Source organism: Halyomorpha halys, unplaced genomic scaffold (assembly GCF_000696795.3).
Source record: "Halyomorpha halys isolate HHAL.00 unplaced genomic scaffold, Hhal_1.1 Scaffold252.1, whole genome shotgun sequence".
NCBI classification, from domain to species: domain Eukaryota; kingdom Metazoa; phylum Arthropoda; class Insecta; order Hemiptera; family Pentatomidae; genus Halyomorpha; species Halyomorpha halys.
Window position 1 is genome coordinate 500,770 of NW_027108761.1, and position 13,807 is coordinate 514,576.

At 27.0% G+C, this 13,807-nt stretch overlaps 1 protein-coding gene across 7 annotated transcripts in view; it reads right to left on the minus strand.

Moving 5' to 3' along the window:
- The window catches only part of Cipc (Clock interacting protein circadian), a 152,389-nt gene that overhangs the window by 31,903 nt on the left and 106,679 nt on the right, over positions 1-13,807 (minus strand). The window contains exons 1-2 of one of the 7 annotated variants that reach the window (XR_002945594.2): positions 4,374-4,705; positions 4,028-4,132 (exon numbers count right to left, since the gene is read on the minus strand). The exons of 4 other annotated variants lie outside the window; for them this stretch is intronic. The gene's annotated coding sequence lies outside the window, so the exon portion shown is untranslated. Of the gene's footprint in view, positions 1-4,027; positions 4,290-4,373; positions 4,706-13,807 lie in introns of those variants that run through there. 2 more of the 7 variants (XR_002945596.2, XR_002945593.2) reach the window with 2 other exon arrangements.

The following is a 13,807-nucleotide window of genomic DNA, read 5'->3' on the forward strand; positions in this document are numbered from 1 at the left end:
TCAGTTCAGTAAATTTGAGAAATTAATATTTAAGATTTACTGGAACCATGATTGTTCTAACACAAAAAAATTATAGCATACAAAAATTTTAAAGGTAAATATAATAGCTGTTATTGAAAAAAATTATGAATTATTCTTGCAAGTGTATGTATTCTAAAGATAGAAGAAATAAATATAAGGTTCAATAGGATTGTGTGTCCAACAATTCGGCAAAATTCGATTATATTATTTATGAGAAATAATTTATTTATCTTTAAACAGAATATATCTAATTTTATAATAGTTGCAGGAAGTAAAACCAAGGTTATTCGATTGATGAGACCCGTGCCAACAGCCATGGGATCACTGCCCAACTAGATTGAAATTAAAGTTGATCTAATACTGATAGTAAATGAGAGTTCACATTAGTTTTTAATTTTTGCTAATATTTGATAATTTTATAAGTGATTAAATTAAAAATAAAACTATAAGTAATTAAAAATAAAAAAAAGATAACTGAAAAAAATATTTATTATTACTCATAGTTTCACTTTAGTTTGGAACAGGTATTTTTTAAGTTTTATTATTGTTATCTATATAAAATAACTACAGTATTTCCTTATGATAAGAATGGTTTTGTGAAATTGCAGACTGGAATTTGACAAATGTATGAAAAATTTTCACAACCCTAGTTTGGTGATCGGTTAGCAAAAACATAAGTTACAAGAATATATCTTCATTATATACTGGATACATGCTGTAAATATATATAGATTAAATAAAGCTTGGTTAGAACATATCTGTATTACCATCTAAAAATTAGACTGCCAAAAAGAGCATTTAATTGTTGGCTCTAATTAGTACAGAATAATAATCACTAATGAATTTCAAATTTTCTACTGTGTTGAGGTTCATATAAATTATGCATAGTTTAGTTAAAAATACATTCAATTATTTAATAGAATTTTTGAGTTTATTTTTTTTATTTATCCAACATAAATTTGAATTGTTTATATATTAAATTAAAAAAATGTTACCGTTGACTTCTGTTCCAAAATGTTAATCAAAACGCTGACAAATTAATTAAGATATATATTTGTTCTAATAATTGAATAAAATAAGCCCAGATCATTAAATAATAATTTAAAATTTTAATCTTCTTGATATCAAATAATGTATTCAACCTAAATGTGTGTATATTCCTAAATTGAAGCTTTTAATTCGTAATAATCTAGTACTAAAACGGTTAATTAATTAAATAAATAAATTAACTATTTGAAAATGGACTTGAATTGGTTGGTTTTGCAATGTGATGCCCCTATTGTTGAACGAATAAAATATATGACGTCAATAATGTCAAAAGTTTATAATTAATTGGCAATTAGTTAAATTTAACACCCCTTTAATTATAAAATTAATATTTAAAATTTTTGAATATTAAATAAAGATTTAAATCACCTGTATAATTAGATTAAATATTTGATTAAATTAAAAGTTGATTAATTCAACATGATAATCCGATTTAAAACTCGATTAAATCAACTTTAAAAGGTTTAAAAAATTCTGTGTTTTGTAAATATTTTTTGGAAGTTTCCTGGTAACCCGTTAATCTTTTTCTTAACATATAAAAGAACAGATACCACTCACTCACTTAATTATTGATCACTGTATTCCAAAAACGACAAAGCCTATGAAGTTATTATTCATGATGGTCATCCTTTTGCTGCAGATGTGCAATAAGGCAACTTTTTAAAAAAACTACGAGCCTAAATCGTTAAAAGAAATTAAAGAAAGGATGATTACAACTGTACTTAGGAAGAAACTCCCGACTAGATTTTAAATAATGACTCGAGATGTATGATGACTAATATCAACAAACCTGACCCAAACCACTTCTGCAAATCAAGGACATCGTTTCGAAATGAGCAAAAAATCTGGTTTCAACAATGCAATTTTTTTATTCATATCAAAAAATAAAACAGGATGTAGAACCTGCCCAGATCACATTTACATCTTACCTCATCGACTTCATAGAAAAGATTTTTTTTTTCCAGACTCCGCATGCATTACCAAACAGTCCATTGAACCTCAAAGGGTAGGAAATAGATGCTTCGCCAAGCAGGGGTGAGGTCTAAAAATATAACCCTTTGTTGAGTTCCTTGTTAATTTTTTCCCTCTCTCTCTCTTTTTTGCGCAGTTCTGACAATTTGAACGCTTTCACTTTCGATCTGATGGTCACGTGGTGTTGAGAAGCATGCGCTCAAGATGGCGAGATGACTGAACTCTGCATCGGGCGGAACGGTCCCGGCAATAGTTTGTTTTTTATTCATAGCAATATTCAAATTCATTAATAATAATCGGAAATCAACATGGCTTTAATTTACTTCATGTATTATAAATGAAGGTTACTTAAGTAAGAAACGGTATTTTAATTATTTTGCTAAAATATGTTTTAACTTTTATCGGTTTAAAATAATAAAAATTTTATATAGATAAATGGAATATTTTTTTTTTAATGTCGAAAGAAATTTTTTTCACAATGTAGCTCGGCCTGGTTTTGGAGTTCCCTATAAGTCACTTTCTCGCAGACGAGGCCACCGTGGCATTGCCCTCGTTGTAGGGAACAAGCCTCCCACAATCACTCGCGAATTTAATCTATTATCTCCTCCAAACAGTGTAAACAATTTAAATTGACTTTCTAGAAAATTTATTTATAATAAAAAATCTCTGTTTCAAAATAAATACAAACATGCGATTTTCGGCTAGTAAACTTGGCAGGTCATCGACTCTGACAATGAAATTGTGAATTATGAGTGTTTTAGATAACAATGTTTGTTTTCAACGCTGTACGTTACAACTACGTATGTTTAATGAGGGCAATTAACGACTGTTTTTAAATATTCTTTGTAATCAAATAAAAAAATCTAAAATATATAGATTTCTTAGGCTTAAAAATTTTTGGATAAACAAATTTTTTTCTAAAACAATAATTCTATTTTAAATTATTAAAACCACATGTAAAAACACTTCTATTAAAGTTTTATTTCTAATACTAAGCACTTATTCATTCGAAATTCTTTCATAAAAGTGATACGGAGTATTAATTATTCTAAAATGAATATGTTGAAATAATCTTATTCTTATAAATGTCCAACAAGCTTATTAAAGTAAATGTAACACATCCAACAAGAAATAGTACGATAATATACAAAAAATATATTAGTCAAAATTATTCAGACTAAAATATTATGAGTAAAAATTCAGTTTAAATTGAATGCAATAAAAATAGTTGGTGTTTCTTTGGAAAAATTTTTATTTTACTATACTAAAATTGTATTTCATATTACACAAAGTAATTCAAGAATAATATGTAACGGATTTAGAAAAAATATGTTTATTTTTTACTAATACTATATCACAATATTGCAATATTGCTCTGTAATATTAAACATTTGTTGAACGTATGAACTACGCTAACTATGAAACGTAGTCGTACTTTATATATCCTGGATAAGAATAAATAAAATTTAAACGAATACTATTTTCGTCACAATTTAATTGTAAAATGATTTTGTAATATATTATGATTAAATATATTCAGCATTAAATAAAAATAATTATATTGGAATACACCGATTTTCAGCAACTGCAATTAATTTCAAGTGAAAATAAACCATTTAAATAAAAATTAAACTACTATATATATTATTTATTTATATAATATTACGATAATATTAAACTTTTGTTTTTATGGAACAGAACCACATACAACATAAATTTAAATGAATATACAACATAACTAAATAGTAAAAGAACAACTGTTTATTTCAAATCAAGATAAAGTATTCAGATGAAAATGAATAAATAAGATTGTCTTGTTTTTAAATACTATAGTAACTAAGCTTTTGTTTTTTATAAACACTAAAGCACTTTGAATATCTTTTGTAAGGACATAATACATTTCAAAACAATTTTGGAGGAATGCACAAGACGACTATATTGTTATAAGTGAAGATAAAGAATTAAATAAATAATTTTCTCTACATACCGCTGTTGTTGTGACAAGTGAAAGTGAACAACTCGTGTGGCCCTTATCAGCACGTTATCAGTGATCAAGTTCTCTGAATAAGCCCCAACAGATAACGAATCTACGCTATGAAGGAAACACTTATTTCAGGATGTCCATCACTTTTTTTCTCTCTTTTTTTTTTTAAATGCGAAAACTTTTAGTTTATTTTTAGTAATAATTATAAGATTTATAACACTAATATTTATTTATTCACATTTTTAGAATTTTCGAAACTTTAATTAATTATCAAAATTAGAGGAAATCATTAATGTTTAATGGTCTAATAATAGAAATAATGAAAAGAAGGCATGACGGGTACAGTTACCTGAGAGCTGCCAGATGCGAATGGGTCAACGAAGCTGGGGTTGGCGGTGGCTGCGCGCGCAGGGGCCAATGACACAGGCCAAGATGAGCTCGCTTGCCCTACACCATATTGATCCTGCCTTTCCTCGATCCCTTGCAAAGGGCAGCTCCTACGTCACGGGATGAAAGAGAAACTATCTGGGAAGAGGAGGAGGAAGAGGTCCGTATATCCCCTTCACAGAGAGGAGGAATAACCAAAGAAGAAAAATAACTTAGCTAGAAATCTCGTGAATAGTGAAAGTGGGAAAAGGTACAGTTAGCTGAAGACAATATGATCTTTCTAGAGAAGTTTACTCGGTCAGTATCACGTAGTAGACAACAGGTTTGTCCAGGGTTATGCCGCATAGGCCTACTTATATATAGTAGGGGTAGATCGGGTACTGGAAGGGAGAGACTGGTAGCTGAGAGTTAGGGGGTCAATTAAATCTTTATGGACATTTCATAACTAACAAATTAATTTTTTTCTTTCATAACGGGGTATTTCCAATATAGGCCTATGGTTAGGCAAAATTTATGCAAGATGATAGATAGCAGATTTCGGATAAAATTATCTGTTATCCAATGAGTCCAAGAAAGACAGTTGCAACATCTGTTATCCGAAAATAACAATTAATTTTAATTCATCTATTGTATTCACAATTATTTTTTTTTAAAATTATTTCTGGCACATCTAATCACAAAACATATTTTTAAAAAAAAAACATTACTTTTTATAAAGACTGCAACAATGACCGTTATTGTTTTTAGTCTTGTTTGAACGTTTCACACAAATTGATTAATTCATATTATAATGTTAAGTTACAGATGGATTTTAACTAAATATAGGTGCCTTAGTTCAAAATAATAATCAGTATTTTTTTTCCAGGCTGAAACTGGAGGTTTCCAGAATCTAGGTTGGTCATATATCATTGTGGTATGAAAAATTAAGTAAAATAAAATTGCTTTTCTGAAACAACTGTTTATTTTTGAAAGTAAAAGTTAGAAAAGTTAAAATATTCAACATACAATATTACATAGAAACTAGAAAACCTTTAAAAATGGACATTACCGTTACCTAGACCAAGTTACAGATATATAATACAGTCTAAAAAATATATATATCATCCTATACGTGGTGGAGTACCTACACTTAAATAAAATTTCCTTGTGTGGTTTCTATGCAAGAGAAAAAAAAAATAATACAAAAATACGTCGTACTAAATAACACCAAACAAAACAATACTAATATGATGCAATTACCATTTTAAACAAGTCTCATTTTAAAATTTTAATACTAATATTGAAAGAAATGTATATAGTTCCTATATAAACAAAAATAAATTAACAAGAAACATAAAATATAAATTACTAATATGAAGATGGTCAGGGGTGCGGTAAAAAAGGAACGAAAAATAGTTAACAAACTATTTTGTTAGACTGAAATCACGACCATATATTTCGTATTTTTAAAAACTACGTTCAATCATTTATGTATATAAAATTATTAATATGTTTAAATTTGTAGTCTTATAAATATATTACAATCATTTTATTTAATAACAATCATTCCAGACGTTTTAATAAATTCTGAAAACTTTGAATATTAATACATTATACCAACCATGTTTTCCTTTAATTTTTTAATGATCTTAATCGTTTATTATTTAACATGGCCACAAGAATTTATTCGATTAAGTTCATTCAAACTGAAAAAATATGTAATGTGTACATTGTATTCAAATTTATTCTTTACGACTGATTAATTTAAGATCCAAGAAAACAGTTCGTTCCTGGTATTATGCACTTGATTATCATATTCCAGATTGCAAATCAGAATTTCGGAATATATAAATTAGGTCAAAAAAATCAACTTTCAAAATTCCTTCTACGCACTTTTTCCGTAAAATGGAATTTGGCGGTTGTTGAGTAACTTCCGATCGCTGTTTCTTGGCAGTTGATTTATGCGGATTTATAATTTGGTCAATTTTATATATATATGTTCTGTAATATTATAGATATTATATATATATATATATATTTTTTTTTTGCAAAATAGGTCTGATATAAAAAAATAAATTAATACTAGACTAGCAAGTTAGGGAGAAATTCCAACAAGTCCAATTACCTTCATTATGGAATGTTCAAGTAATTTATAAATTAACAAAGGCTTGTAAAATTAGGATATTTTAGTTTTTAGATTATGGTTCAAGTATATACCATTTTCTTCGAAAAGGTGTTTACTTATATTTTTTATTATAGTTTACATACATATACTTTATTATACTTTACACTACAGATAAGCAGATCACAACACAATATTCAATCTTTTCATTACAAGAATAGACTACAGTATACAACACATAAAGGGATAAGGAAAATGTTAGGAAAAACATTTTCCTCTCTAAACTATTTTATTATTAAGAATCTTTGTGTTAGATCTCTCTGCCTTTTTATCTCATCCCATCTAGTGTTTCGTTTTTTTTCAAAGGAAAGTAGAGGAAAACTTTCCTTTGAAGGCAAACAGTGAATTTAACAGATTTTGTTTAAGAATCTTAATAACTTAACCAGATCATATACAGTAATTATGAAAATTTTTAATGGTAATTTTTTTTCTAATTTCTCAAGATTGAGGTCGTAAAGAGTATTGTTTTCTTATTTTAATTGAAAATCAATATCTTTTAGCTTATTTTAGTCAAGAAAAAAATAATCTTCAAAAATAAATCTAGGATAACCTGACCTACCAGCCTTAAGTGAAGTGCAAAAGGACTCAAAAAAATAAACAAAGAATTTGTCAGGATCATATTCTATGTGATAAAGATTTGTTTGATAGCTAAACTTCTAAAATCAGTTCATTAGCTATTAGGGAATGGGGAGATAGTTTTAGTCAAAACAGTAATTAAAAATTCTCAGACAAAATATTAATTTTGTTATTTCAGTCACTTTCGAATATTTCCTGGCAAGATTAAGTGATTTTATTGGAAATTTAAATACATTTGTTCAAAATAAATCATTAATAAAAATCAGATTAGCATGCATTACCACTGGTGTTAAAAAAGTTTACCAACAAATGTATGAATAATAAAAAAAAAAAAAAATTAATATTTTTAAAAAATAATTGAAATCACCTCCATTTGTCAAAACTCATCATCATCAAGATAATACTAATAATACAACAACAGATTTTTCTAAACAACGCTAAGGTAATTTCAAATAATGGATCAGCGCCAGACGAAAATATTGCTTAGTTCAGCGTAAACAGAAACAAGCTTACACCGAAGAAATTTAACTTGGAAACAAACATTCATCAGTACAAAGTGAAATCTATATAAATAGATTGAGTATAAATATACAGAGAAATATTACAATGATAAATTATAATTCAGACTAAACATATGATAAATTTAATTTAATTCAAACCATTAAATGCTCAAAGATTTAAATACTTAAAATTAAAGATTTAAACTTGTTAATAATCTATTTATAAAAAGACCTAATGCAATCTAAAATCATGATTCTAAAATCACTAGATAATTTAATTTAATTCGACTAATTTATTAGGTCAGTAATTTATGCTATTATTACTGTAGTTTTAATTGAATTTGCACTGCGTTAAATTAGAAAATAGCTATTTATTTTATTTTATTTATTTATTAATATGAAATTTTATTTTAAAAATTTAAAAAAAACATTGTCAGTAATTATTATTACTGATTAATTTGTCGTTTCTGCTACAGTTAATTCCCTATATAAAAAATAAATAAATAACAACTTGTATAATTGAATAAATGTATGTATATAACATACAAGGGTGTACTTATGATTAAAACTATGTTGGGCATTTGGTGCAGGTTGTAACATTTGAGGATGGAAAAGGTGAATGACACCAAAATTTTAAGAAAATTATATATAATTGAAGAAGTGCTCTATTATTTATAACAATAATTTTCTTGAAACAAATTAATTTTTATTAAATTATTAATTTTTTTATACTTCTAGGGAGCAAGCACCCTCTCCTCCCAGTATGCAATTACTAACACATATTTCTAATACCAGTTTTACAACAATATGAAGCCAATTTGATTATGCTGAAGAATAAATGTATATATGTCACACACACACAGATGATTCATATTTAAATTTTATAGCAATTGATAGTATAAAGATATCGCTTGGAAGTATTAAAATTATTCTGAGACCTAAAAATTGTGCTGAGAAACTAATAGTACCAATGAAATCAATTTAGAATTCTAAAACTTCACTAAAAAATTATTTTTTATAAAAACATAATAGTGTGCATATGGACACACAACCTCAAATATTATTACATTATTCGTATATTTTTAAAACATAATATTGATATTATTATTGAGGATGCTTTTCGATAATTTTTGTTACAACATTTTATGATGGGTTTTATTTATTTTCTTAGTTATTTTATTGATATTGTTTAGGTACGTTAAGTGTTTTTTTTGTCTTGTATATTTAACTTATCTCACATATGCAATAAAAAACAATCAACACTTTCGTTAAATTGTGTTTTATTATTATTATACATCGATAATTATAAATACCAACCGAAACTAAGGCATGGCGTTTCTCTGTATTAGATATAAACGGAGTCTTAGGTTTTGGTGGTAAATATCAATGTTGCTTATACAACACAAAAAATGTTGGTTGCTTTCTTGTTGCATAAGTGAGTCTGGAAAAAGTGCGTCTGTCTGAAAACCATGTTCTAAAAGTCACCGAGTAAAGTTTTGTAAATCATATATCAATGTATGAAATTAGCTCTCATTTATTGTAGCTACCAGCTTAAAACTTTGATAAGTAATAAGAAAAAGATATCGAGGATTCTAAAAATTCAATTTCCGAAAATAGGCTTATGACAGAGAAAGCCCTTTAGCTCTAACAATTTGTTTTTATATAATAATAAATAAATGAATATAATAATCTAGGAATATTCAAGAACTCTTTTAAATGTTGTCTCATTGAAATGTGCAGACCTTGGGCTTAGTAACATTGATAATAAATTACAATTGCAAAGAATGAGTTCTATGAAATCATTTGAATAAGAAATTAACCGAAGATAAACTGATTTTGAGACGCTTTCTTGGTATAGAGGAGTCGGAAAAAAGTACTCGAAAATTGCATTTTGCGAAAAGCAAACCCATTACAACTTGACTATATGGTGAACTGCCACATGCTTGCTATAAGTTGGGTTTGAACACACCGTGTCTATATGACAAGGAAAATGACATCGTTCACGATCATATAATCTAATAATAAGGAAACTTACAGGCATATGATTTCATAATATTTCTTATAGATTTAAAAATACATACTTGTATAATATATAAATTTTTCCTCGAGTTGATATTAAACAACATCATAAATAATAATATAAGATAACTGTAATTTCTAATTCGGGGAGCCGGGCAATACAAAATGAAATTATCTCGTTTCAGGTTTTAAACCATTTTAGTGAGACATAATATCCCATTAACAAGTTTTTGTAAAAAATAAAAAGCATCATTTAAGATGAAGCGAAAGGTAAACACAAGATTACTGAGTTATCAATTTTGGGCTAGGCGAGTTTTGAAATTTTTCGTGATATTACATTCATATTTCCTTTTTTAAAAAAAGGCAAACGGGAGTAAGTATTACAATAAATATCCCGATAGTTCTATCTCAACTCGAGCTAAATATATCTTGTTAGTACAAGAGCTGGGAAGAAAAAAAGGCAGTTATTTCACCCCAATTTTTGATTACTTTAATGAAAACTATGTATAATTACTAGTCGAAACTGGTGAGTCTCCCAAGTATAGGTAGGGGGAATAAAAAATGGCGGCAGTTTCAAAACCTTAAAAAAACATTAATTTTTCATTCGGAGCTCTATATCTTAAAAACTACCAACAATACTAGAAAATCTAAAAGAACATTATTTAATGAAGAGTAAATTTTCTGAAATATTAGCCCTAATAGAGCTATTTATAATAGTTCTCGAGATATAGCCTTTTAAAAAGCAACATTTCATAAAAATTTATTGAAATATCAGTAGTTAGTTAATTTATTTTGAGAAATATATATCTCAGGAACTATGAAACGTACAGATGTCTATTATCACTCAAATTAAAGCTAGTTTAAGGTACTATAAAGTAGTTAATAATGTTTATGTTTGTAGGAGTAGTAGTTTTTATGATATTTGACAAAATAAACTCACGTAATGTTAATTTCTACTTGTTCGCCTAAAATGTTCGATTTTTGAGAAAAATATATCTCCAGAACCATAAGACGCACATATGTCTGCCAACACTCAAAATAAAGGAAATTTAACTAACTATAAAGTAGTTTATGAAACTTATCATATGAATATAAATTTGGCAAATGAAAATTTAAAAAACTCCTACGAAAATAAACATCATAAACTACTTTATAGCTGATTAAACTAGCTTTAATTTGAGTGCTAATAGTACATCAAATGATTTTTGAGATATAGATTTTTCAAAGTAAATTCACTAACTACTGATCTTTCCGTACGTTCCATACAACATTTTTTATGAAATGAAATAAGCTATATCTCGAGAGCTATTGAATGTAAAACTGAATGAAACTGCCTTTTTTTTTTCCTCTGGGGCTATGTTAGTTCTTCATAATAGATTGTTTTCTTACAACTACCTACAACATTAATTTTTACAAATTTTTGTCTCTAAGATCAATTTGTCAAAACCAGGTCAATTTATATTTACATTTATTTTTCTTAAAAAATTAATGACTCCTAAAAGAAACCACCCGAAAGTTTCAAGGTTTGTTATAGCTCCAATATTACGTTTCAGCCCTGAACTACTTTTCGTAAATTTCTGCAACGTTCTCCAACAAAAATTTTAATATAACACGAAAATAGTAACAAAATTATTTTTATACGTTCGAGTGAACACATAGATATCAATCTATATTACTGATTGAGTCACATAAATATATATATGGTAACAGGAAAATTAAACCATCTGATAATACAGGAAGCTAAATGGAAAGATTTGAATTAATGTGAAAATAATAATTATAATAATAACATGCCTTTTACAACAAAATGAAAAGTTGGCGAAAGGAAATATTGATAACGTTATCTACAACCGTTGTCAATTTTATCTCTCCGCATTATCAATAGGTTATTTATAATTAGTCATAACTGATATTTCGAAATAACGTCAGACTTATTTACTACAAATAACAAGATTTCTTTTTTTGGATTTAATTGAAAACATTTAATCAGGCGCAATTTTAACTTTTCAATTCAGTGCAAAATTGTACGTAGATATATATTTTAATAATTTTTTTAAATGTATGCAAAATTTTGGTGAAGCCATTTTATTTTTACTCTATAGAAAATGTTAATAGAAAAAACTATGCAACAGTAGTGAGCAAGGTGTGATCAGAGAGCATTTCCCTCTTCCCTTCCCTCCCCCCAATATGACTAAAATCATGTTTTCATAGCTAACAAAGTATTAATCAAAATATAGTTCCATTTTGATTAGTACTTACGTATTACTTTTGTGTTTTGAGGAATAAATACTTATTTGGGAAAGAGTAATACTTCCCTTTTTGTAATATATATATATATATATATACATGTAAACAAATTCATACACGAAAATAATACTTTTACTATTATTCTGGAATATACTTCCAGAATGAATTATAGTTTCCCAGTTATTTATTTCACAATTACCATAACAATTCGCTGTAAATTTTGAGATTTTAATTAATAAAACTGAGCCATAAATAGTATTGGCATGTACAATATAAATCAAATAAATAACTTTTGAAAAAAAAAAGAAAGAAAAAATTAATATATGTTTTTACTTAATTATGATGTATATTTTTGGATAATTGTTTTTTTAAAATTACACAGGTATATAAAGGAAAGCCCCAAAATGAGCATAAATGTCCTCAGTTATAAAATAAAATGAGTAAAGCAGAATTTTTTAATAAATTTGAACAAGTACATCCATAAATTGTACATATGAAAATGATGGTAATATAGTGATAGGGGTAAAGATGGGGAATGTTTTAAAATTGCCAATAAAATAGACGTAGAGCTACAAAAATGTAAAATATCATTAAATAAAATTATTATAAGTTTTTATTATTATTTACAATTAGCCCTTAAAAATGTGGTGTTAGTATGGTTCAAAAGGGGTTTCCTTCGATATTTAATTATTTAAAAAAAACAATAAAAGATGGAAATATACATTTAACGAAATTGTTATTCTACTATAATATAACCAATACGCAATATGAATGAGCATCAACTTTTTTTTTTTACCAGCAGAGTTTAATTTATACTGTACAAAAGAAAAGTTACTTACTATAAAAAAGTATATGAATAGAGGCAATGTTATAATTGAGTGCATTTAAACAATAAATGGTCACTAATTCATATCTATAGCCAAAGTCTGTCTAAGGTCGGTATCTAAGATTTTTTAAATTAAGGTAGTAGTAAGTTTTGGGTTTTGGTGCAAATTCCCTTATATTAATTTGGGAAGAAACTCATCAACCCACATTAAACGGGATCTATACGGTACCTGAATTATTAAACAATGAATTCGCCAATACAGACACTGTGACTCATTCGGACTCCCCCCCCCCCCGCGTAGCCGCTGTTTCATAAGATGTGCCTTACATCATTTACATCATAAAATTCATCATAAACATAATTTATTTTTTAAAATGTATATTTTTTATCTCATATAGGTTTTATAGGTATATTTTATTTGAATATTTGCAAGCTTATCATTTTTATATGAATTTTTATATGCTATCTCATATAATCCTACTACATCGGTGATTTTCAAACAACGGGAAATTTTAAAGTCCAAAATAAATTAAATGGTTTTTACATTTATGTAGGTTATAATACAAAGCAAAATTTTTAATAAGCATAATGAATTAAAAGTATTGCTATGTTTTAGTCCTGTTCTACTTGGCAGGAACACTATAACTTTCATTGCTATAGCAGTCTTAGAGCAACATTATAACATTCAAATATATCTTAATTTTATTTTCATACATCATGAAATCGTACATATACTAATATATGATGTATGAAAATAAAATTAAGATTTATTTCAATGTTATAATGTTACTCTAGGACTGCCATGTAAATGAGGGTTACAGAGTTCCTGCCTAGCAGAACAGAACTAAAACATAGCACTACTTTAGCGGTACTACATCCCTTTTACGGGTCACAACGGCGACGAATTTTGATGAATGAGGTATTAAATGAACGAAAAATTAATAGAATAGTGCCGAATATCAATTTCGATTCTTAAATTCTTAATGAAACTTTATTAAAATATGTGTTTTTTTTTTAACACTGATAGAGGTAAGCTAAAGCATCGAGAAGATGCAAATTGCGTTTTA